Source organism: Protopterus annectens, chromosome 5.part0 (genome assembly GCF_019279795.1).
Source record: "Protopterus annectens isolate FY-2018-M chromosome 5.part0, PAN1.0, whole genome shotgun sequence".
Taxonomy (NCBI): Eukaryota; Metazoa; Chordata; order Ceratodontiformes; family Protopteridae; genus Protopterus; species Protopterus annectens.
Window position 1 is genome coordinate 882,850,532 of NC_056735.1, and position 24,536 is coordinate 882,875,067.

General features: G+C 43.5%; 1 protein-coding gene across 1 annotated transcript in view; it reads right to left on the bottom strand.

Annotated features, from left to right (window-relative positions):
- Positions 1-24,536, bottom strand: part of PGM2L1 (phosphoglucomutase 2 like 1) — an 865,950-nt gene that overhangs the window by 220,657 nt on the left and 620,757 nt on the right. The gene's annotated exons all lie outside the window — the stretch shown is intronic.

The following is a 24,536-nucleotide window of genomic DNA, read 5'->3' on the forward strand; positions in this document are numbered from 1 at the left end:
CAGTTAACAATTGACATAAAAGAACTTGTCTAGAAAAGTGCTTCCTTATATGCTTATATGTCACACATCAGGTGCCACAGTGTAACCACCATGCCAATATAAAATGTAGCCTGAGCAATTTGTGTGCATGCATGTGTGCGTGTGTGTGTGTGTGTGTGTGTGTGTGTGTGTGTGTGTGTGTGTATGCTTAATGAGGAAAACAAGTACACTGCCAAAAACTAAGCTTCAGCAGCTGGAAGCCTTCAACATTCCCCACCTTCAAATCTTACACACAGGATCCCTTCATATAGTCTTAAGGAATCGAACACCCACATATCCAATCCAGTGTAATCCCCAAAACAACCTCCACAGCACAGCACACGGCTTCTCCACCTCAGGCCCTACCACTTTTACGATTACTATCTGCAAACCTCAATCATCTTACCTTTTATTCAAAATTCAGGCCTCAACTTAAAAGCCACCCTTCACTGACCAGCTCTCTGCAACTGCTTCAAATCAGGATATGTTACACAGATTCTTATTAACCACTGAATAATCTCCACCTAGCTCACATCACCCCTCTCACTATTTTATTACCTCTTTACACCTCTGTTCTACTCCTAACCCCTTATACTCCTTTCTCAGCTCTCCCATCATCTACACCTCTTCATTATTACATCCTTCCACTTGCCCTTTTTTCTCTACTTTGTTCACATTTCCTTATCATTAATTCTGTCTGATCAAGTGGATTGTGAATTTCATAAACTTGCAGTTCTCTTGTATTTCCAGTACAGCTTTACAATTTTGAACCAGTTTCATACCAGTGCTTCACAAAAGAACAGTGAGTCTGTGAGTAATTAGCAGCCCTTTTATAGCACTTCTCTAGCAGGGGTGTTAGGGCTTCATCCCTGGACTCCACTAAGCTAACTGTGACAGACAATCCAGCTTCAGCAAGTGGCTGGGGTTCTGAAGGAGCTTGCACATGGTGGGAGAATGAAAAGACAAAGCCTGTTCATCTCTCTTGGGGGTTCGGGGGAAGGCTGGAGGTGCACCCAGTATCTCTGAGTCTATTGGAGAGCAGAAGTAGAGGCATCATCTGGTAAATGTGGTAGGAGGGTCAACAGAGAAGCATTACCACAAAGGCAGAGGTGATGCCCTGACAGTACCCACTGCATGCCCAGCCGAATATAGTATGTTCACAAGGCTTGGGCATACAAAGAAAAAATAAAACAAAAGTTAGGTACTTACCACAACAACAGATCTTTATTGTTCCTATCAGTCTGTCTCCATGGTTAGGGTTATTTGTCCCCTCAGTGGATCCGAAATGAGAAATTTACCACTAAAACTTCTCCAGTGCTTGTGCTTCCCCCATCTCCCCTTATAATCTCTATTCTCATTGTATCAGATCAAGTTTGCAATCAATTAGCTATGAATTTACTGCAAAGAAGGTGGCCTGGAGAAAGCCTTCAGGTTTAGATCTACCAGGTCTATACAGGAAGGAAAGGTTGATGTGGGTGGGACATTGAGACAAATGGAGAGAGACAATAAGGATCTACTGTTATGGTACATAGATAACTTTCATATCCTGCATTGCCCCCTCCATTAATCAAGATTGTTGGGACAGATTACCCAAGTATTTTTACTTGGTTTGGTGCCATCATGGCAGGATACCCCTTAAAATGGTGGAACCAAATGAAGCTATAGCCACTGGAACAAGGTCAAGTTTGCAGTGCTTGATAAGAACTCCAAGCAGATCTCTTGGAATGTGTTTTAGCTCTTGATTGCAATGGCTTGTTGCTGGAACAGTAAATGGAGGTAAAGCAATCTAAAAGCCACCTAGAAAATGTGACTTTGTAAACTTTGACTTCTAGCTTAGTCTGGAAAAGGGATACAAAAAAATTGGTCATGGTTCCTTAACAATTTTGTCTTATGAAGATAAAACCTTAGTTCTCAATGTTCATTCTAGGGTGTGAAGTTGGTATTTTCCTTTCTTAAAGTAATTTGGGAAAAGACTGGAAAGTGAATAGCCTGGTTTATGGCAGTCTCTGAGACTACCTTAGGGGCAAATGTAGATTTGGTCTGAAGGAGACCAAGTCTTAGTGAAAAAAAAAACAAGTAAGGTTGTTTGCATGACAAAGCGTGGAGTTCAGATAATCATGCAAAAAAGGTGCTTTAAACAGCAAGTAAAAAAGGCTCCAATAACAGTTTTGTGAGCGCTTACAGAACTAAAGTGAGATCCCACTGAGAAGTGGAGTATTTAATGGGTGGCTTGAGCAGAACAGTGGCCTCAGAAAGGACCTACATATCTTTTGCAAGGCTAGTGAAAAAGAAGTTATGTTCTTACCATAATGTTCCATCAGTGTTGTCGATCTTCATTCATTCTTGACATTTGGGTTTCGGTTCAGTCCCCAGAACTGACTCGGCTGTTGAAATAAGCTTGCGCCAGCCAGAAAATCGTTCGAGCTAAGGTTACCCATAGTGCCTCTCTTACCTTCCCTTCAGATTGAGTTTGCCCGTAGAAACAAAAGCTTTTCTGAGCAACTGCCCTACTACTGAACCAAGACTAGTTCCGGACCACCAGGAGCCTTTGGAAGTGGTAGGAGCATGGGATGTCAAGAATAAATGAAGATCGCTAACACAGATGGAACGTTATGGTAAGAGCATAACTTCTTTATCTGATGTTGTCAATCTTGAGTCATTCATGACAGTTGGGACAGAGTCCCTAACTACTTTATATCCCGGGAGGCCCTGTGGAAGGATATACCTGAGCACCATAGAGCCAAAGGATGCTCTTCCCCTGGAGACCATATCCAATTTGTAATGAGTAATAAAAGTATGAGGGGTAGCTGCACAAATGTCGTCCATGGAGGTCCTAGAATGGAAGGCCACTGAAGTGGAAACTGACCTGGTAGAGTGGGCCTTGACTTTAGCTGACTCATTTTATTTTGATGATAAACAAAGGTGATACAATCGCTCAACCATTTCGACAAGGTGACTTTGGAAACTGATTTGCCTAGTCGAGGACCTAAAAAGGACAGGAATAGTTGGTCCAATTCCCTCTGAAGGATTTCATTCTGTCCAAGTAAAAACATAACTGTCTGTGTACATCCAACACATGCAAACAATATTCTCCTTTCTTTGAAAAATTCGGGAATAAAAATGGCAGGTCAATGGACTGGTTAATATTTGAGTCTGAGACAACTTTGGGCAAAAAGGAGGGGTTAAGTCCTAGGTGATACTCTCTCTTTATGAAAAACAATGTATGGGCACTTTACACACAAGGCCTGCAATTCTGATATTCTCCTGGCAGAAATGATGGCTACCAGGAATAAAGTCTTAAGGTCTTCCAAGATAACAATTTTATGTCACAGGTGGCTGCTGGCTAGAACGGCTTAAGAGTCAAAGTTTGCAAGATCAACGTCAAATGCCAAGGTTCAATGGGCTCTTTAAAAGGTGGCTTTAAATGCATAACTCCCTTTAGGAATGTTTTGCAGAAGCGGTGAGATATCAGGGAAAAATCATCGAAGGCATTATGGAAATTTGAAACAGCCAACAAATGAACTCTAATAGTAGAAGCTGAAGCTCCTGACTGGAGTAAAGTTGACAAATATTCCAACACATTATTAATCGAGGATGGAAAGGGGTCTAGACCTTCTCGCTGAGACCAGATCACAAATCTGTTCCATTTACTAAGATAAAGTTTCCTGGTGGACAGTTTATAGGAAGCCAGAAGTATCTTTTGTACTGGGGAAGATAGATTATTCTGCCTAGCAATTACCAGAAGTGGAGGTACCAAGCAGTCAGCTTGAGAGTTGGCAGGTTGGATGGATCATCCCCTGTGGGTGAGACAGGAACCCCGGAGTTGGGTCCAGCGTCCACGGACGGTGAACTAGGTGAGGCCAAAGAAAGGGGAACCAGACTTGACGGGGCTAACAGGGTGCAATGAGGATCACTTTGCTTCTCAAACTTTGTGTTTTCTTCAGGAACTGGGGTATTAGGGGAATGGGAGAGAAGGCATAAAGCAGTCCTGGGGGCCAATCACGCAGAAGGGCATCTCTTGGGGACTCCCTTTGAGGGGGGATAAGTGCAAAGTAGCTGCAGCATTTGTGGTTCATGGGAAATGCAAACAGATCGCAGCAAGGCTGACCCCAATGACAAAGGATCTCCGGCACTACTACTGGACTGAGAGACCATTCATGAGGCTGAAGAATGCATCTGCTCAGTTTGTCCGCAATCACGTTTGAACTCCCAGGAATGTGCATTGTTATCAGAAAGCTGTTGGAGGTGATCACTTGCTATACCCTCATGGCTTCCCGACATAATGGACAGGATCTGGTTCCTCCTTGTTTGCTGATGTACCAGACGACGGACATGTTGTCTGATTGGATAGCAATTATCCCTGATGGAAGGGCATATTGGAATGCTTGCAACACTAAAAGCACCGCACTCAGTTCTAGGATGTTAATATGCAAATTGTCTTTCCCTCAAAATGCCCCACCCCACGCAATCAGGGATGCATCCGTGGTCACTTTGGCCTTGGGCTGAGCGGGTGAAAAAGGCCGACTGCATAACACTTCTTCTGACTTCATCCACCAATTCAGATCCTGCTTGCTTCGACTTGTTATGCAGATTGGAAAGACATGGGGTGAGCTAACAGATACCACTGTGACACTAGGAGCCACTGAAGCAGCCTCATGTGGAATCTAGCCAGGGGAAGTAGGGTGACTGTCGCTGCCAATGACCCTATTACTTGTAAACGAGCCGTGACTATGCCCAGAGAGTATCGCTTGGAGCTGTGACCTTAATCGTTGCAATCTGTGAAGAGTAGAGCAACCAGACAGGATCTTGTGTTGAATGTTGCTCCGATGAATTCTATGTTTTGTGTGAGTTCTACATTTGACTTTATAGAAATGTCTAAGAGATCTGCCAGTTCCAGAGTGTAGTATAAGGTGTGAAGCAGTAGATGCCTGGTGGGGGCAGTAAGGAGCCAATCATCTAAATATGGAAACACCCAGAATCTTTGCAGTCTCAGATGAGCTCCTACCACTGCCATGCATTTGGTGAACACCCTGGGGGCTGTGGTGTGACCAAAGGGCAGTGAGGAAAATTGGTAATGACTGGCTCCCAGCCAGAAGCAGACATATATTCTGGAGCGCTTGTCCATTTTTATGTGATAATACACATTCTGAAGATCTATAGAGCACATCCAATCATCTTTTTCCATTAAAGGAAGGATAGACTGAACCATGACCATCCGGAATTTTGTCAGTTTGACAAACTTGTTCAAGATACTGAGGTCTAGAATCAGCCTCCAGTCCCCTTGTCTTTTTTGGCACTAAAAAGAATCTCAAGTAAAATCCGGATCCTACTTGGTCTAGTGGGACTGTTTCGATGATTCCTTTTCTGAGCAGCTTTTGAATTTCTTGAGCTGCTTCATCTCTCTGACTGGGTGAAACGTCAGGGATTTGCCTTTGCAGCCTTGGATAAACGTGATAGGAGATATATGGGGAGGGTGGCCTAATGGTTAAGGTGTTTGCCTTACAAACACAAGGTGCAGGGTTTGAGTCTCATAAGGGATAATTGGCTAGGTTTACAATGGCTCGCAAGGGCAGTTAGCTTAGTAATAACTTATGAACCTATGATAACTGCTGGTAATTATTGTCTGCACCCAAGAATCTGATGTTATTGCATGCCAGGCCAAGTGTTGCAGAGAGAACCTGCTCCCGACTACCTCCACAGGTAAGCAATCGGGCCACTCCTCAGGAGCATTAATAGGGTTGCCGAGAAAGAATCTCTGGAACTCTGGTTATGTGGGCCCCCTCTACCACAGGAGGGGCATCTTCCTGATGAGTTCCCCCCTCTGCTCCAGGCAGAAAACTCGCCATGTGTGTCCCAAAAAGGCCCTTGGGACTTTCTAAACCACATCTTCCCACTCCTCTGATTCCTGGAATAGGGTAATTGAGAAGTGGAAAATGTATGCCCACAGCAGAAAGAGTCTTTCCATCCTTTTCACACCTGGCTAATGTGTCTAACTTTTGGGCCAAACAATGAGGAAGCGTCAATGGGAGCGTTGAAGAAGGAAGACTTGAAAGGGACCACAAAATCACAATGCTTGCACTCACTGCTCTGGCTGCTCCTTTGGGTGTATGTGCAATCAACCACATGGAGGGGTTAGAGATGGATTCTATGGTCGCAAGCTGGGAGGCAACCTTGTCACGTACCTCATCAGACACTGCTCCTGCTAGGCTTCCCGAGAGTTGTGAACAGGTCCCTTTCAAGGCGGGTAAAATGTGCCAGATAATTCACAGACCGAATGGCAAAGGTCACTGAAGTGTAAACCCGCTTCCTTACTCCCTCTAACGTCCTGTACTGTTGGTTTGAAGGATAGACAGTAGGACTCTCCTCTGCGAGTTCCTTCTTTGTGGCCGCCGACAGCACTATAGCATCTACCGCTAAACCCTCAGACCAGTGGGGGTGATCTTTGGGGAGGAAAGAGTATTTTGTCTAGTCTTTGGGGATTGGCTCTACGGTGTCAGGGGCCTTCCAGGCATGCTGCATGATCAGCTTGACTAATGCATCTGCCGGCGGGCTCACCTAGGACGAGGAAGGCTGGACACGGAAAGCCTGCAAGAAGACAGATTCCTCCGAGGAAGGGTTGGTGGGCTTCCAGTCACCCCTCTTATTTAAGATTTCCAGGATTTCTCCAATGGAGACATCTTCAGGTGATACCATGGGGACCCTTCCCCTTCATTGAAGTCTGTATGCTCAGTAAGATATTCTTCTGGAGAATCAACATGCTTTCTCTTGCACAATCTCTTACAGGGTGGCTGACTGAGGGGAGGTATGAAGAGGACGCTGAAGAGAGGGTACCCTGCAGTAGGGTGTCTTGCCATTCCTGTGCCCGCTACCCCAAAGTAGTACACTGTGACAAATATGAACCAGAGGATATGAGAATCTGACATTGATGGTGCCAACTGTGAGCCTGCTGAGGTGAGCGCTCTCTCCATAATCTGAAAGCAGGCCCACCTGAAGAGGGCTGGGAGCCCGGAACTGAGAAAGACAACCTCGGTTCCAGGGTCACACTCCACTCCAACGAGCCTGCACATAGAGAAGAAGCAGCAAGAGGGCTCGGAACTGCCAACACAACTGGAACCGTAATCGGCACAGTGGGAAACAATTGGTGCTGTACTAGAGATTCAGGAGCAAACAGCCAAGTCATGGTGTTGTGGGTGGGTTGGGTCCGACTGACCAGAGGTCCACAGAGTGGATTCTGGCACCAAGGTGAGATCCACTATTGGTACAGAAGAAGTTGGCACCAGGACATGCTTCAGCGTTGAGGGCTCCAAATCCTGTGGGGAGGTTGAAGGAGGAAGATAAGTTTGAGTCTGTGGAGCAAAAACCTCGGCTCTGGGAGGGAGGTCCTAGAAGGGGTTGGAATACCTCTGACCACAAAGAGCTGATCTACCAGTCTGAGTAAATTAAGCTCTGAAAGGCTCCTAGTGGAACAGATAGACATTCCCGAGTGAGATTCAGGACAATCAACAAATGGACTAAGTGGCTGCCCAACAAAGGGGTCAATTGACAGGGAATATAGAGTCCTGGCTAGGGTTTCGACCTTCAGCAACACGATTGAATGGCCAGAAGATTGTGTTGGGGGAAGTAACCAGTTTTATGGGAGAAAGTATTATGGTGCTGAGAGGGTCTGAGGTACTGTGGAAGGGGTCGGTACTGCAGTAACTTTAGTCAGTTCCATAAAGATGAGATGGCACTGTGGAAGGGGCCGTACACTCCGGTGCTGATTTCAGTTGTTTTGACCTCGGTTCCATGGAAACCTGGCCTTTGGATGATTTTGGCTCCTGAGAATGTGGAGAGGCTGGAAATGAATGGCTCCTCTTTATCGCTTCCTTTCTAAGAGGTTCTGATACCTACACTTCAGACAAAGCCTCTGAAAAAGGGGGTTTTAACAACCCCTTTAGGATCAACTTATTTCGATGCTCTGCAAGGGTGCGGGCAATAAAATCCTTACAGAGGTCACATGGAGGCTGAATTTTCAAGTGGCGAACCCCCAAGCAATAAATGCAGGAAAGATGCCCATCGGAGTTGGCATTTTCCTGCTACATTTATCACACTGTTTAAATCCAGTTGTACCTATTTTGTCAGCCATTTCTAAGGTAAATCACTATGTTATTAACTGCCATTTACGCGACCACACACATGCACAAAGTACAGTTGTGTACACTTACCATAAATGTAGATGTTCGAGTGTATTCACTGTTGCAGTCATTACATTTGGGTTATCTGCTTGCAGATAGCCCTCAGTCGGCCTGATTAACAAAGTCTTGGGTCCTGCTTTGGTTGCTGTTCCTTCTTCTATGACGTCAGGTCATCAGGGGTATAAAGCATGCAGCCGACACCATTACATCAGTTTTTCTTGCCCCGGATGTCAGGTGCCCCCCTTATGGGGAGCAATTAAATATAAAAGTACAATGATATACCTCCAACAAAAAAGCAAATACACCAAAAAAGGCTTTTAAGCATAGTAAAGGAAAGTAGAGGTATAGCCAAAAGAAGTTAGGGGGCTGGAGGGAGGGTAACCAAGACTGCAACAGTGAATACACTCGAACATCTACATTTATGGTAAGTGTACACAACTGTACTATGTTCTTCATGTTTCACTGTTGCAGTCATTACATTTGGGTAGATTCCCAAAGCTATGGTTGGGGAGGAGGAATTTGGATAGAATTAGGACCAGCTATAAGGCTTGCAAGACTGCAGTGGCAAAGCCAGCTCTGGATTTAGAGAAAATTGGCAAATGATAATGCTTGGTGAAAGTATGTACAGAACTCCAGGTAGCAGCTTCTAGGATGTCCCTGGTAGGGACGCCTCTGAGAAAGGCTGTAGAGGTAGATGCAGCCCTGGTGGAGTGAGGTCTGATCCCCTGGGGGATAGGTTTTCCATGGTGCTTATAGCAGAAATGAATGCAATGGCCTATCCATTTAGAAATGGTTTGCTTTGAAAAAAGCCTTCCCCTCTGCCCCTGCAGCAAATGCCAACAGCAGTTGTTCTGATTTCCTTTGAGGTTTAGTCCTGTCCAAGTAGAATCTGAGTTGTGAACCAGAAAAACTGGTGGTGTTTTAGTGCTCAAATCAACATAGAAACAACAAAATCAGCACTAAAAGTTGTGAGTCCGAAATGCTCTTTAATTGACATAAAATAACATAAAAATTGAGCGCTTTCGTCAGTAAAGCCTTGACTTCATCAGAATCAAACAGAATGCCACAAAACACCTTCTTAAATACTATGAAGTAACCAATAAATTTCATACTTGTCTATCATGGGGCTGTTGAGTCAATTAAACAATAAACCTTTAAAGAAAAAGCTTTTCTAAAATGTGACAACAACATTTAGAAATGTAAAGACAAATTATTAAAAAGTTTCACAAACCAGTACAAAGTATACTGATGTTTAAAAATACTTTTTCATATATTCACACATCTTAGTAAATAAGAACAATATCACAAAACATGTTGTTTTGAAAAATATAAATAGTGATACATATAAAATTACTAAATAGCTTCTGCTTTTTCCTTTAAAACAGGGTATATGCTCAAATAGCCGTTTAAACCAGGTGGCAGATTTGCAGCCAGTCTAAGCTGCCACATAAGTTCTTTTTTACATAATAAATTCTGCCAATCCCCACCTCTAATATCTTGCTTTACCCGGTCAAGTATTGCAAATTTATAGCCTGTATGATTCTCACAAATAACACTGTGTTTATACAGTGCATTAGTTTCTCTTTTGTTTTTAATATCATACAGGTGTTCATACATTCTAGTTTTTAAAGTTCTTTCGGTTTTCCCGACATAACATGAAGTACAGGTGTTGCACCTAGCTATATACACTAGCCCACTGGTGCAACAATTTCCTCCCCTAGAATGAACAATACTTTTCATTAAATTGTCCAAATACATTACTGGTTCTTGTAAAATGCAACTACAGTATTTACATCTACCACAAGGTCTAGTACCCATTCCATCTTTATATTTGTTGTTATTTAAGGGGAAATCCTGTCCCTTCTCTAGAATTCTCTTAATATTTAATCCTATTTTAGTGGTAAAAAAAGGTTAGTCTCCCACAGCTTTAAATATCTCATTGTCAACTTTAAAAATGCTCCAGTTTTTTTTGCATTACTTTTTTTATATGTTGACATAGGGGGCTATACTGTACAATACAGGTTTGTTCATAATTAATACTGTTCACCTTCTCAATTTCCCCCTCATGTCTTGGAACGTTTTTCTTATTTTTGTCCAAACCTTTTCCAAGAAGGGGTGTATATTTTTCCCCCACTCATCCAGAACTTCAGTTAAAATGTTTTCTACCAAACTTATAGGGTAGCCTCTTTCCACAAACATGTTCTTAAGAAATACAAATTCCTTTGTAACATCTTCATACAAGGAGGTCATCCTGGCTACCCTCACAGCTTGTCCCTTTATTATACTTTTCTTTTGAGATAAGGGGTGGTGACTGTTGTAATGCAAATAATTGTAACAAAAGGTTTTCTTTCTGTAAATTCTACATATAAAGTTCTCTTGACCTTTGATAATTTTAATATCCAAATAACTAATTTCATAAAAGTCGTGATGAAATGTAAACTTAAAAAATTCAGTTGTTTGGTTCAAATACTGTATAAATAATGGAATATCTGTAATGTTTCCTTTCCATAAAACAAATAGGTCATCCAAAAAATGACAGTAAAAGGATATGTTCTTATAGAATTTACTTGTAAATAAATGCTGTCTTTCCCATCCTAGTAAGACTAAGTTTGAATAGGTAGGGGCACAAGCCGCTCCCATTGCTACACCTCTGACCTGTTGGTAAAATTCACCCTCAAAAAAGATGTAGTTGTGATCTAAAATCATTTCCATGATCTCACTGAGCAATTTAACCTCATCATTGTCTAAATTAGACAAACTGTACAAGGTTTCCTCAGAAAAGGATAATCCTTCCCGCTTTGGAATACAGGTGAAAAGATCAACTACATCTATAGTCAAGAGGTGTAGTCAGCGTGCCACAGATGGTCTTTAAGTTGCCCAAGAAAATCCCATGAGTCTTTAACCAGGTGGGGACATAGGTCAACAACATGTTTTATCCTCCTGTCCACGTACACAGATAAATTGTGAATCTTAGATCCAGCCGCGGCCACAATAGGCCTAAAAGGGGGATTTTCAACACCTTTATGTACTTTAGGAATCCCAAACATGGCCGGAATTTTTGGATGCACATTTGTTAAAAAATCATATACTGTCTTGTCAATTACTTTGGTCCATCAAATATTCATACAAGAAACCATCTATTCTTCTGTAAGCTATATAAATCTCATTCCTAGAACACACTGTATAGTAATTTTCATTGAACAAAATCTTCTGCATAGCATCGATATAATCAATGCTATTATATACTACAATTCCTCCACCTTTGTCAGGAACCATAACACGAATGCTCCTATCTTTTCTCAATTTATCAAGTAAGGCCCTCTCTGTTTTGTTAAGGTTATAAAAAATCTTTTTATCCCTTCCCCAAATCTCATAAATTTCATCCCTAATAACTTTCTCAAATGTACCAATAAGTGGATGAAGGGGTGGGTTATAAGTACTGCCTTTCTTAAAACCTGTCCTTACTCTATTGACAGGATCCTTTTCATTCTTAACATTTATTACCTTTAAGTTAAGCTTCCTTAAATATAATTGTAATTCTGTAAAGGTTTCAGCTATATCAGGTGTTCTGGTAGGGACAAATTTAAACCCTTTAGAGAATAATGAAAAGTGTTCATATGTAATTTCTTGGTCTGTATAACTAAAAATATGAAAACCATTCATAGTATGTTGGATTTTTGACAAATTACTATTAAAAGTAGAAGATAAAAGAAAATCTCCTACCACTTCGGGGAGTTTCTGTAATTGTTTGCTACCTTCTGGTAAGCAGAAAAGTTCGTCTGTTTGCGATTGGCTATTCTTTTGGAGCGTCTGGGAATGGGAAAATCCTGATAACCAACAGTCTCGTGTTCCTCATCTTCTGAAACAAACTGTTCTTTTTCATTAATGTCCTCAAAACCCCTTGAGTTGTCTGTGCACATCTAAGGAATGCAGTATCCATTCCCCTTTGTTCTGTGGATTGGGAAAGAAGGTTGGCAAATGAATGGACTGATTAAGAGCCACACTGGATACGACCTTGGGCATGAAGGATGGATTGGTTCTGAGGGACACCCTGTCCGCATGAAAGATGATGAAAGGCTCCACTGCCATAAGGGCCTGTAATTCAGATACCCTTCTAGCTGAAGTGATTGCTAAAAGGAAAGCTGTTTTCCAAGAAAGAAATTTTAAGTCTGCAGTAGCAGCTGGCTTGAAAGGAGGTAGAGTGAGTTTCTCCAAAACAAAGTTAAGGTCCCAGGCTGGGGTTGGAGCTCTCCTGGGTGGTCTCAAATTTCTGGCCCCTCTGTGAAACTGCTTGAGCAGTGGATGAGAGAAGATGGTAGGGTTCTGTGTTATAATGAGCTGAAATGGCAGAGGCGTGAATTTTAATGGAGGAAAAAGACAGGCCCTTGTGAAGCATCTCAGTTAAGTATTGTAAAATCTGAGGTAAATTGGGCGCTGATGTGCTCATCCCTTGGGACTGGTTCCAGGCACAGAATCTTTTCCATTGTTCAGCATAAGATTTTCTAGTATTAGGCCTCCTTGCCTCTAAAATGATATCCATCACAGGTTTACTGAGAGATGGTAAAGGAGAGATTATGTAATTAGCCAGGCTGCAAGGTTCAGGGTTAGAAGCTGAGGGTACAGAATCTGGTTCTCCTGCTGAGACAACAGGGAAGGAGTCTGAGGCAGGTGCCATGGGGATAACCATGACACACTGCGCAGGAGGGGGTACCAGTGTTGGCGTGGCCATTCTGGAGCATTCAAAATCATCCTTGATTTGTCCTGTTTGATTTTTAGTAGTACTTTGGAGAGAAGAGGCAGGGGGGGGACATAGACTGATAGGTTTTTCCAGCTGAAGGACAGAGCATCCGCTTTCCAGGCTTGTTTGTGGGGAGTACTTGTGCAAAATTTGTCCAATTGGTAGTTCTGGGGAGAGCCAAACAGGTCTATATCTGGGCTCCCCCATTTGCTTGTCAACCTGTTGAAAATCCTTGGTTCCAGTTTCCACTTGTGTGGGTCCATGAGGTTTCTGCTTAGTCCGTCTGCCAGTGTATTTAATTTTCCTGGCAGAAATTGAGCTTGTAGGTGCACCTGGTAGCTCAAGGCTGTGTTCCACAATGCCATGGCTAGTCTGCAGAGGGGGTAAGAATGTGTACCCCCCTGCTTGTTTATGTACCACATAACAGTGGTGTTGTCCGTCTTTACCATTAGTTGTCCTGGAGGAATGTGGTCCTTGAAGGCTCTCAGAGCATTCTGTACAGCTAACATTTCTTTTTGATTGATATGCAGGTGCATTTGACTTGGATTCCATTTTCCCTGAATGCACTTCCCTGCCAGTTGAGTCCCCCATGCATAGTCTGATGCAACTGTTGTTAGGGTTTTGGCGGCAGGGGGTGGGGTGAAAGGTAGTCCCTTGTTTTGGTGGCAGGCCTCTGCCCACCAAAGGAACTCGTAGGCAAGGTATGATAGGGATCATTGCTTCTAGATCATGAGAATGTTGACACCATAGGCTTTTTAGATACCACTGTAGTTTCCTCATATGCAGTCTTGCATATGGAATTAGAAGAATGCAGGAGGCCATGAACCCCAAGGCTTGTATTGGTCTTGCAGATATAGCAGGGTTTTTGTGGCCACTTGTTTGAAGTAGGTTGTCAAATTAATTTGTTTCTCTGGCATGAAGTAAGCCATCTGGGAAGTTGTATTCAAGCTTGCTCCCAGGAATATAATTTGTTGACAGGGTACCAGGTGTGATTTCTTTTAATTTATGGTGTACCCCAGACAAGTTAGAACCCTTTGTACAAAGGCTAGATGATTCAAAGGTATGTCCTGGCTTTCTGCCTGAAATAGACAATCATCCAGGTATGGGTATATCTGAATATTTCTTTGCCTGCAAAATGCAATAACTGGAGCTAGGCACTTTGTGAATACCCTGGGCGCAGTAGATAAGCCAAAGGGTAGTGCAGAGAAAGTACAGTTTTGTACCTCCCATAAATGTAAATGTTCGAGTGTTCACACTGCTGCAGTCATCACACTTGGGGTTATCCTGCCATCACACGGTCCCGCAGTCGGCCAGAGTTCCAAAGTCTTGGTCCGGCGTCGGTTGCTGTTGCTTCTACTCTGACGTCAGTGCGCCAGGGGTATATAATATGCATCCGAAGCCATTTTCTTCAGTTTTTCTTGCCCCAGATGTCAGGTGCCCCCAAGTAGGTAGGCAATACATATTGCTAATCAAAAATATATGTATAAAATAAAAACAATACCTTCAGTTACCAGCAAATACACCCCAAAGGTTGTATAGGATAGAAAGGTATAGATAAGTCCAGCTAGTTCAGAGGGGATGGAGGGAGGGTAACCTGGACTGCAGCAGTGTGAACACTAGAACATCTACATTTATGGTAGGTACAAAACTGTACTATGTTCATCGTGTTAAACTGCTGCAGTCATCACACTTGGGTTGATTCCCAAAGCTAAGGTTGGGTGGCTGGTCTATAAATAGTTAGGATTGGCTATGAGGCCCTGCAGAACTGCAGTGGCAAATCCTGCTCTGGATTTAGAGTAAAGAGGCAGGTGGTAATGCTTGGTGAAGGTGTGCACTGAACTCCAAGTTGCAGCCTCCAAAATTTCCTTGGTAGGTACTCCTCTGGGAAAGGCTGTTGAAGTGGCTGTTGCCCTGGTGGAAAGAGGCCTAATGTTATTAGGGACTGATTTTCCATGCTGTGTGTAGCAGTACCGAATACAGTGTCCTATCCATTTGGATATAGTCTGCTTTGAGATAGCCTTGCCTTGTGATCCTGCACCATATGCTACAAACAGTTTGTTCAGTTTTCCTGAAAGCTTTTGTTTTGTCCAAGTAGAAGCGTAGCTGTCTGTGTATGTCCAAAGAATGCAGAAGTTTCTCCCCTTTATTTTGGGGGTTTGGATAAAAAGTTGGCAAATGGATGGTTTGGTTAAGAGCCACACTAGATACCACCTTTGGCATGAAGGTAGGGTTTGTCCTTAAAGATACCCTGTCCTGGTGAAAAATTATAAAAGGTTCCACTGCCATTAATGCCTGTAGCTCTGAGACTCTTTGTGCTGAAGTTACTGCCAGGAGCAGAGCTGTTTTCCATGATAAAAATTTTAGATCGGCTGTATTGGCTGGCTCAAAAGGTGGTAGGGTCAGTTTTTCCAAAATTAAATTGAGGTCCCAAGTTGGTGTTGGTGCTCTACGGGGCGGTCTTATGTTTTTAGCCCCTCTGAGGTACTGCATTAGCAAGGGATGAGAGAATAAAGGAGGATCCATGTTGTAATGTGTAGAAATGGCAGAGGTGTGGATCTTAATTGATGAAAAGGATAGGCCTCTGTCCAGCATCTCAGTTAAGTATTGTAAAATCTGAGGAATATTTGGAACAAGAGGGTCAAGGCTGTGAGCCTGGTTCCAGGCGCAGAATCTATTCCATTTTTCTAAGTAAGCTTTCCTGGTGCTAGGCCTCCTGGCCTCCAAAATGACATCCATAACAGCTTTAGAGAGAGGTGTTGCCTGTTTGACTAAAATATCTGCCATGCAGCCAGGTTTAGGGTTTTGAGCTGACCGTGCAGGATCTGATTGTTTTGTTGAGTCAGAAGGTGTGGAATTTGGTGCAAAATCCATGGTGGGCCCTGTGCCAAGTTCCTTAAGATAGGGTACCAGTGCTGGCGTGGCCAGTCTGGAGCAATCAGGATCATCTGCGGTTTTTCGTGTCTGGCATTTAGGAGTACCTTTGAAAGGACAGGCAGTGGTTGGAAGGCATAGACTTTTAGGTTTTTCCAGCTGAACAGAAGAGCATCCACTTTCCATGCTTGTTTGTGATAAGTCCTTGTGCAGAATTTTTGTAGTTGGCAATTCAGTGGGGAGGCAAAAAGATCTATGTCTGGGCATCCCCATTTTTGTGTTATCATGCTGAAGATTTGTGGATTCAATTTCCATTCATGAGGGTCCATGATATTTCTGCTTAGGTCGTCTGCCAGAGTATTTTTCTTTCCTGGCAGAAATTGTGCTTGCAGGTGAACTTGGTACGTTAGAGCTGTGTTCCACAAGATCATGGCTTGCCTGCATAGGGGATAAGAATGAGTGCCCCCTTGCTTGTTTATGTACCACATTACTGTGGTGTTGTCTGTCTTTAGTAATAGTTGTCCTGGATGTAGAAGGTCCTTGAAAGCTGTTAGGGCATTTTGAACAGCCAACATCTCTTTTTGATTGATGTGAAGATGCATCTGGTCTGTGGTCCACCTGCCCTGAATGCATTTTCCTGCCAAGTGTGCTTCCCAGGCGTAATCCGAAGCATCTGTTGTTAGAGTTTGCCTGGCTGTGGGTTGGGTAAAAGGCTGACCCTTGTTTAGGTGGCATGCCTGTGCCCACCATCGAAACTCCTGTTGTAGGCAGGGTATCATTGGAATTACTGCTTCTAAGCTGTGAGAGTGTTGAGTCCAAACACTTTTTAGGCACCATTGTAACTTCCTCATATGCAGTCTGGCATATGGTATTAGTAGTATGCAGGATGCCATGAATCCCAGGGCCTGCAGAATTTTTCTTGCAGGGAGATGGGACTTTTTTGCCAGTAATTGAAAATATTGAGTTAGTTGAACTTGTTTGTCTGGAGTGAGGTAAGCCATCTGGGCCGTTGTATTTAAGCTGGCACCCAGGAATGTAATCTGTTGTGAGGGCACTAGTTTTGACTTCTTTTCGTTTACTGTGTACCCTAGAGAAATTAGCAACTTTTTCACAAACGCCAGATGCTGTTAAAGAATGTCCTTTGTCTCTGCTTGAATGAGGCAGTCATCCAGGTATGGATATATTTGAATTCCTTTTTGTCTGCAAAATGCAATTACTGGTGCCAAGCACTTTGTGAAGACCCTGGGCGCAGTAGATAAGCCAAAGGGCAGTGCAGAGAATTGGTAGTGCATTGTACCAGCTTTGAATCTGAGGTATCTTCTGCAATTTTGTCTGATAGGGACAGGCAGGTATGTCTCTTTGAGGTCCAGAGTAACAAGCCAAGCCTTCTTGCCCAGCATGGGTAGAAGCTGCTGTAATGTCAACATTTTGAATTTCGGAATATCCAGGTAAGTATTCAGAATTGAAAGGTCTAGTATGGGCCTCCAGGCTTTGTCCTTTCTGGGGACCAGGAAGAGTCTTGAGTAAAATCCTTGTCCTTGTTCCTGTTGTGGTACTTTTTGTATAGCTCTCATGTCCATGAGGGCTGACATTTGTTTTTGTGCCTCTACCCACTGATTTTGTGGCAGGTCTGGCATTCCTTTTAGCTTTGGTAAAGTATGAAAGTGGAATCTGTAACCTTGAGACACAATATTCAGGACCCATTTGTCTTGGGTGATTGTTTGCCAATTTTGAGAAAAAAGTGCTAGTTTTCCCCCTAAGGGGGCTTCCAAAAAGGGACGTGCTTGCCGTACGCAGAGGAAAGTCATTGTGACTGTTTCCTGTAAGGTTGAGACTTGTCCTCACCTCCTTTTGGGGTTGAGGTGCCCCACTGTCGTTGTCTGTTTGAGCTTTGGGGTTGAGATCTGCCTCTTGGGCGTCTGTATCTGCGCCTCTGTGGTCTGTCTGACACTGGAAAGGACCAATTCTTTGTTGGCCAATTTCTGCTAAACCGAGGTGGCTGTAACTGTAAGAAATCCTTGACTGTTTGCATAGATTTAGCTTTATCCTCCATTTTCTTTAACACCTCTTCTGCCTTAACACCAAACAAGGTATCATGCTGTAAAGGAGCATCCAATAATTTTGCCTTAACATGATCAGGTAAACTCTGTTGTTTTAACCAAGCATGTCTTCGAATAACAGAACCTGTAACTTCGGCTCTACAAGAGGCCTCTAAAGAATCAAAACCACATTGCAGAGTATGTTTTCCCACCTGTTCAACTGCATGCAGTAAATCCTGCATTTCTTTACAATCAGGAGCTTCTGAGCTTGCAAGCATTTTCTGTTTTAACTGAGCCATTAAATATTGTTGGTACTTAAGCATGTGAAACTGGCAATTTAAAGCTCTTACTGCTAAAGTTGCAGATGTGTATACTTTCTTCCCCCATCTATCCAAAGTTCTGGAATCTCTGTCAGAGAGTACTGGATTTTTTGCAATGGAAGCCTTAACCCCTTTTGGACGCTGGGAAATAGTTTCTGGATCAGCAGAAGGGTTTTTGTAAAGAAACTTGTGAGAGTCAGGGACTCTATAATACCTTTCTGGCTTGGCTGGAGCAGGGGGCAAAGAGTCAGGAGATAAGCTGGATTCAGAGAACACATCATCCACAATATCTAGCACAGACGGAATAGCCAGGGGCCTGTGCTGAGGCAATAAGAGGAAATCCCTGAGCCTTTTCTTGGATTCTGAGTAATCCTGACTTTCCCAATGGAAATGCTCCCTCATGGTATGTAAAGTTTCCCCAAAAGAATAATCCTCAGGAGGAGAGGCTGAAGGGATAGATTCCTCAGCATCAGAGTCCTCATAGGGGGGTAGAGAGTATCCCTGGTCTGAAGAGGAATCAGAGGAAATGGAAACCTGATCAGAGTCGTCATAGTCTGTATCCTGCCTAGGCCTTTTCTCAGGAGGGGGATGGGAACCCCTGATTAGAGTAATGAGGTCTTCAGCCATTTTAAGCATCTGTTTCTTAGGCATGGCGGACTGTCCAGGAGAATTCTGTACTTGTTTCTTTGTCTTTAATGGTGCCTTTGTCTTGGCTGTTGTTTTAATGGTAAGTTGTGGAGGTCTGAAAACACCCTCAGAAGCCGATGCCTGCTCAGTGGCTCTGGACCCATCTGAGGGATTAGTTTCCGTAGGCCCAATACCTTGAGTTTCCAGAGGCCTAGATGTCTCCACGTGGGAGTCGGAAGCGGCCTGTGGCTCTGAGGTAGTGGGTGTCAGGGGCTGCGAAAGCGCCTCACTGAGAACCGGCGAACCGGCGACTGGCCTAGAAGAGGCTTCATCGGTTTTGGACCTTGGATGCCTGTCTTTATCCTTGTCTTTGCGTTTTTTTCGGTATTGAGGTCGTCGGTTGATCCGACGGCATGGTATAATTGAACCTTCGGCCAAAGTAGTGTAAAGCAAAATCAAAACGTCTTTTTATAGTGCGTTTGTTAAATCTAGCACAAAACCGACAACTAGTGACATCGTGATCAGGGCCTAGGCATGGAATACAGTAAGAGTGGAAGTCCTTATGAGGTATTTGCTTCCCACAAGAAATACAATTATTAACTTTTTCTGACATCGGTCTGAGGCAAGAAAAAGGTTTCCCCAACGGGGTACTTAGCTTTATTGAAGACTTCGGATCTGAAATTCAACTTCAAAAATCTCAGGAGTCGGCCGACGGACACTTGGGAACTGCTTCTGCTTCGGGCACCGTGTGGCAAGACAGACTGAAGAAAATGGTGTCAGATGCATATTATATACCTCTGGCGCACTGATGTCAGGGAAGAAGCGACAGCAACCGATGCCGAACCAAGACTTTGGAACTCTGGCCGACTGCGGGACCTCCTGATAGCAGGATAACCCCAAGTGTGATGACTGCAGCAGTGTAACACAATGAACACAATGAACATCTGATGCGTGTAGCCTGCTTTGAAGCGTAGGTATCTTCTGCAAGATTGCCCGATTGGGATGTGCAGGTATGCTTCTTTTAAATCTAGTGTTGCCAACTAGGCATCTTTGCTTAGCATAGGAAGTAACTGGAGAAGAGTCAGCATCTTGAATTTTGGAATCTCCAAAAAGGTGTTTAGAGTAGACAGGTCCAGGATAGGATAGGATGCCATGAATGGTCTTTTCTGGGTACCAGGAAAAGTCAGGAGTAGAAACCTTGTCCCTTTTTCTCTTCTGGTATCAACTGAATAGTCCCCATGTTTAAGAGAGAAAGTACTTGTTTTTGGGCCTCTGCCCACTGATTTGGGGGTAGGTCCGGCCTGTTGGCAATGTGCGGAAGTTAAATCTGTATCCCTGGGACACTATATTTAAAACCCATTTGTCCTGGGTAATGAGTTCCCAGTTCTTTGCATGAAGAGCAATCTTTCCACCCAATGGGGCAGTCAGTTGATAAGTACTTGGAAATTTTAAAAGGAAGTCATTGAGACAGTTTACTATAGGGGGAGTCTTATTACTCCCAGATTTGGAAATGGAGGCCCCCACTGCTTAGTCTTGTGTGTCCCCTGGGACTGAAACCTGGGGTTTTTGCTGTGTCTGGGTTTGGCTTGAGAAGACCTGGAAGGGGCTGAAAAGGACCAATTCTTAGAGGGCCAGTGCCTACTAAATCTAGGAGGCTGAACTTGTAAGAAATCTTTAACAGTTTGCATAGATTTAGCTTTATCTTCCATCTTTTTAAGAACTTCCTCAGCCTTATTGCCAAACAGGCGGTCCTGATTTAAGGGAGCATCCAACAATTTAGCTTTATCATGATCAGGCAAAGATTGCTCCTTAAGCCAAGCATGCCTTCTGAGCAGAGACCCAGTAACAGCAGCCCTGCAAGAGGCTTCTAATGAATCAAAACCACATTGCAAAGCATGTTTTCCAACTTGATCAAAGAATGCATTAAATCCAATAACTCTTTATTTTCCACACAGTCAGGAATCAAGATAAATTTCTGTTTGAGCAATCCAATAACATGTTGCTGAAACTTTAACATATGAAACTGGCAGTTTAAAGCCCTAACGGCCAAGGTTGCAGAAGTGTAAACCTTTTTACCCCATCTATCCAGCACCCTGGAGTTTCTATCAGAAGGGGTAGGATTTTAGTAGAAGCCTTAATGCCCTTGGGCCCCTTTGAAATAGTCTCTGGATCCGCAATAGGATTTTTAGAAAGGAACTTGTGTGACTCGGGGACCCTGAAGTATCTGTCAGTATCTGTCAGGTTTTCTGGGAGCAAGAGGCAAGGAATCAGGGGCCAAACTAGATTCCAAAAAAGCATCAACAATGTCTAGTACAGGAGGAATAGTTAAAGGCCTATGCTGAGGTAGGAGTAAGAAATTCCTAAGCCTCTTTTCTGAATCATAAAAATCCTGGCTTTCCCAGTGGAAATGCTCCCTTAGGGTATGTAAGGTTTCCCCAAAAGAAAAATCCTCTGGAGGGGAAGCAGAGGGAATGGAGTCCTCTGCATCAGAATCCTCATAAGTAGATAAGGGCAAATCCAGATCATCAGAAAAATCAGAAAAAACAGAATCCTGTTCAGAAGATTCATAAACAACTTCAGTCCTCGGCCTCTCAGAAAGGGGGGTTGGCTAACCCTGATTAGAGTTATTAGATCTTCAGCCATTCTTATCATTTGTTTTTTAGGCATAGAGGCCTGAGCATGTGGCCTGGGCGTCATTTTTTAGGCATGGTTTGAGATTTAGGCTTAAGTGAAGAGGGAGGCATCGATTTACTATGCAAGTCCGTAGGCCTGAATACATCCTCAGAAGCCGGTGCCTGCACAGCAGCTCCGGACCCATCCAAGGTAGAGACATCCGTGGGTTCCATAGTTGAAGCATCTCACGGTATACCGGACTCCGAATGGGTCTCAGTAGAGGCCTGCGAATCAGAAGTAGCTGGTATCAGGGGCTGCGAAAGCACCTCACTGAGTACCGGCGAATTGGCGACTGGCTTAGGAGAAGCATCGTTGGCAGTTTTGGACCTCAGCAGCCTGTGTCTGTCTTTATCTTTGCATTTTTTCGGAATCCCGGTAGTCGGATGGCTAACCGACGACATTTCTGGATAATTAAACCGAGAACCGAAATATTTAGAGGTGAAAATATACCGACGACAAATAGCGCGCTGATTAAATAAAGCAAAAAAACGACAGCAAGGTACATTGTGGTCAGAGCCTAGGCAAAGAATACAGTTTGTTTGCGTCTTTCGGCTTTTCCCGGTTAGGGGTCGCCACAGCGGAACTCCGGGCCGCTAATGATTGGCAGTAGATTTTTACGTGCTGGCTTGCCGGGCCTAACGCACAACCTTCAACGAAGGAATGCCCATTAACGCATGTCGCCACACAGAAGACACTCTGAGAATCGAACGGGCAACATCGAACTGTGAGGAGACAATGCTACCGCAGCACCACCACCGCAGATAAGTATGAATGAAAATCTTTATGAGGTATTTGCTTTTCACAAGTAATGCCATTATTAACTTTTACTGACATCACTAAGGAGCAAGAAAAAGTTTCCCCAATGGGGTACTTAGCTTTAGTTGAAGACTTCGGTTCTGAAACTCGAAAACAAAAATTTCAGGAGTCGGCTGACCAGGGAAGAAAGACTGATTTAATGGCGTCGGCTGCATGTTTTATACCCCTGACGACCTGATGTCATGGAAGAAGGGACAGCAACCGACGCAGGACCCAAGACTTTGTTAATCAGGCCGACTGAGGGCTACCTGCAAGCAGATAACCCAAATATAATGACTGCAACAGTGAGACACGAAGAACATCAGTTAAACAACGAAGATAAGTAAGGAAAGATTTTTTTTTTTTTTTTTTTTTTTTAGGGTGTACCAACAGTGGTAGCGAGAGAATACCCAGAAGGGTAAAGGAGAAGAAGGAGAAGGAAAGAATACCAACTATGGTATTTAAGAATTACCTCAGGCAATAGGGAGGCAGGGGCCTATATCAACTATGGTAGCAGAAAAAATGAGAGAGTAAAAATTAGGGTAAAATAGCACTCACACTCATACTGTAGAAAAGAATAAGCGACTAAGAAATATTAAAGATGGGAGAGAAAAAATATTAAGAAATAATCAGAAATAAAGCACTTCGCTTGAGAGCACAGCCTGACATGTCTTGAAACTCTACGTGGCAAACGAGATCTGAAGGAAAGGGTAGAGAGGCACTGTGGGTAAACCATACCTCAAGGTTTTTCTGGCTGGCAAAAACTTGTTTCAATGGCAGAGTCGGTTCCAAGGATGGAACCGAAACCCAGCTCTCATGAATGAATGAAGATTGACAACATGAGAGTGAAAATTAAAGCCTGAGTAAAAGTTGGACATGGCGGATAATTGTTTTTTGATTGGACTGTAACTTGCACCTGTGTCAAAAATACCTGCAAAAAATTGTACAACTGAAGGAATTGATGGTGAAAAAGGATCCAATCCTTGGGCAATTCCCCATAAGGAGAATTTTTTACATCTACTCTTACTCAGGCTTTTTAGTACATTGTTCTGAGAGGCTGTTTGAATCTGAACCACTCTGTTGGTTAAGGATGGATTACTGGCCATCATTGGAATTCAGAAACCATGCAGTTAACGCCTGAGGAAGTTGATAACTGTATGAGGTTTGCGGGGTGGATGAGATAGATGATCCAGTTGCAGGTCTAGTGACAATGGAGGGTCACATCTGATGAGGCTGATGCACTGGGAAACATATTAGCTTTGCAACTGGATGCCTTTTGTAAGAGCTCTGCCATTAAAAGAAGAGGAAATGTGTACAAAAGTTCAGGTGGCCAAGGAAAGATAACAGCATTCCTGGATGATTATCTTTGCACAGCAGCTACTTTGCCTTCATGCCTCCCCACAGTGATAACCACTCAAGAACATTCCTGGATGCTCATCTCTGTGGAAGTATGAGAGCAAACTAGCTGCTGCATTTGCTACTGTGTGGAAATGCAAAGAAATTGCAGCAAAGCTGTCCCCAGTAGCTAAATATCATGGTTGCCACTGTACGAGTGACGGACCAACTCATGAAGCATGAGGATACAACAGCTGAGCCTAAATGCTAGATCTGATCTGGAATGTGCAATGCAACCAAAAAGTGCTGTGTAGACTGTTGCCCACTGCTACACTCTCATCACCTCCCAGCACAAGGATTAAGAATACATTCCTCCTTGCTTATGTACATACCACTCCTATAAAGATCAAGGAATGAACAAGTTTTAGACTTTAATTTTCTGAGTTTATGGAGATACCCAAGGGCCAACATAAGTGAGGTAAATAACATCTTTCTGCCATCTCATTTCCATAATTTCTTTGAATGTGAAGCTTACTTGGGGGGGGGGGGCAAGAATAACCTTCCCCTTCATTGATGTTTGTGTCCTGTGTATGAGATTCTGTTGGGGAGTCCATGTGACCCCTTTAAGACAGACATTTCTTGTGCATCTGGGGGAGGGTCTTCAGAGGAGCCAAAAGTGTCCTATGTCTTTGATGAAGAGAGGGTTAAAGACCACCAGAGCTGGGCTATCCATGGGACTGAAAATGTGAGCTGAAAGTCTTAGATACAGTGGGATGACAGGGGGAAGCTGAAACTGGAGAAGCATCCCCTTCTCGTAAAGGATGGTGGGAAATAATCCTCTCAAAGGCATCAGACGCCAAAGCCAGTGCAGGCAGCATCCAAACAATTCCATTCCTAAATATGAGGCTGGCAAAACCAGATAGTTGTGTCCATTGAGAGTGGTCAG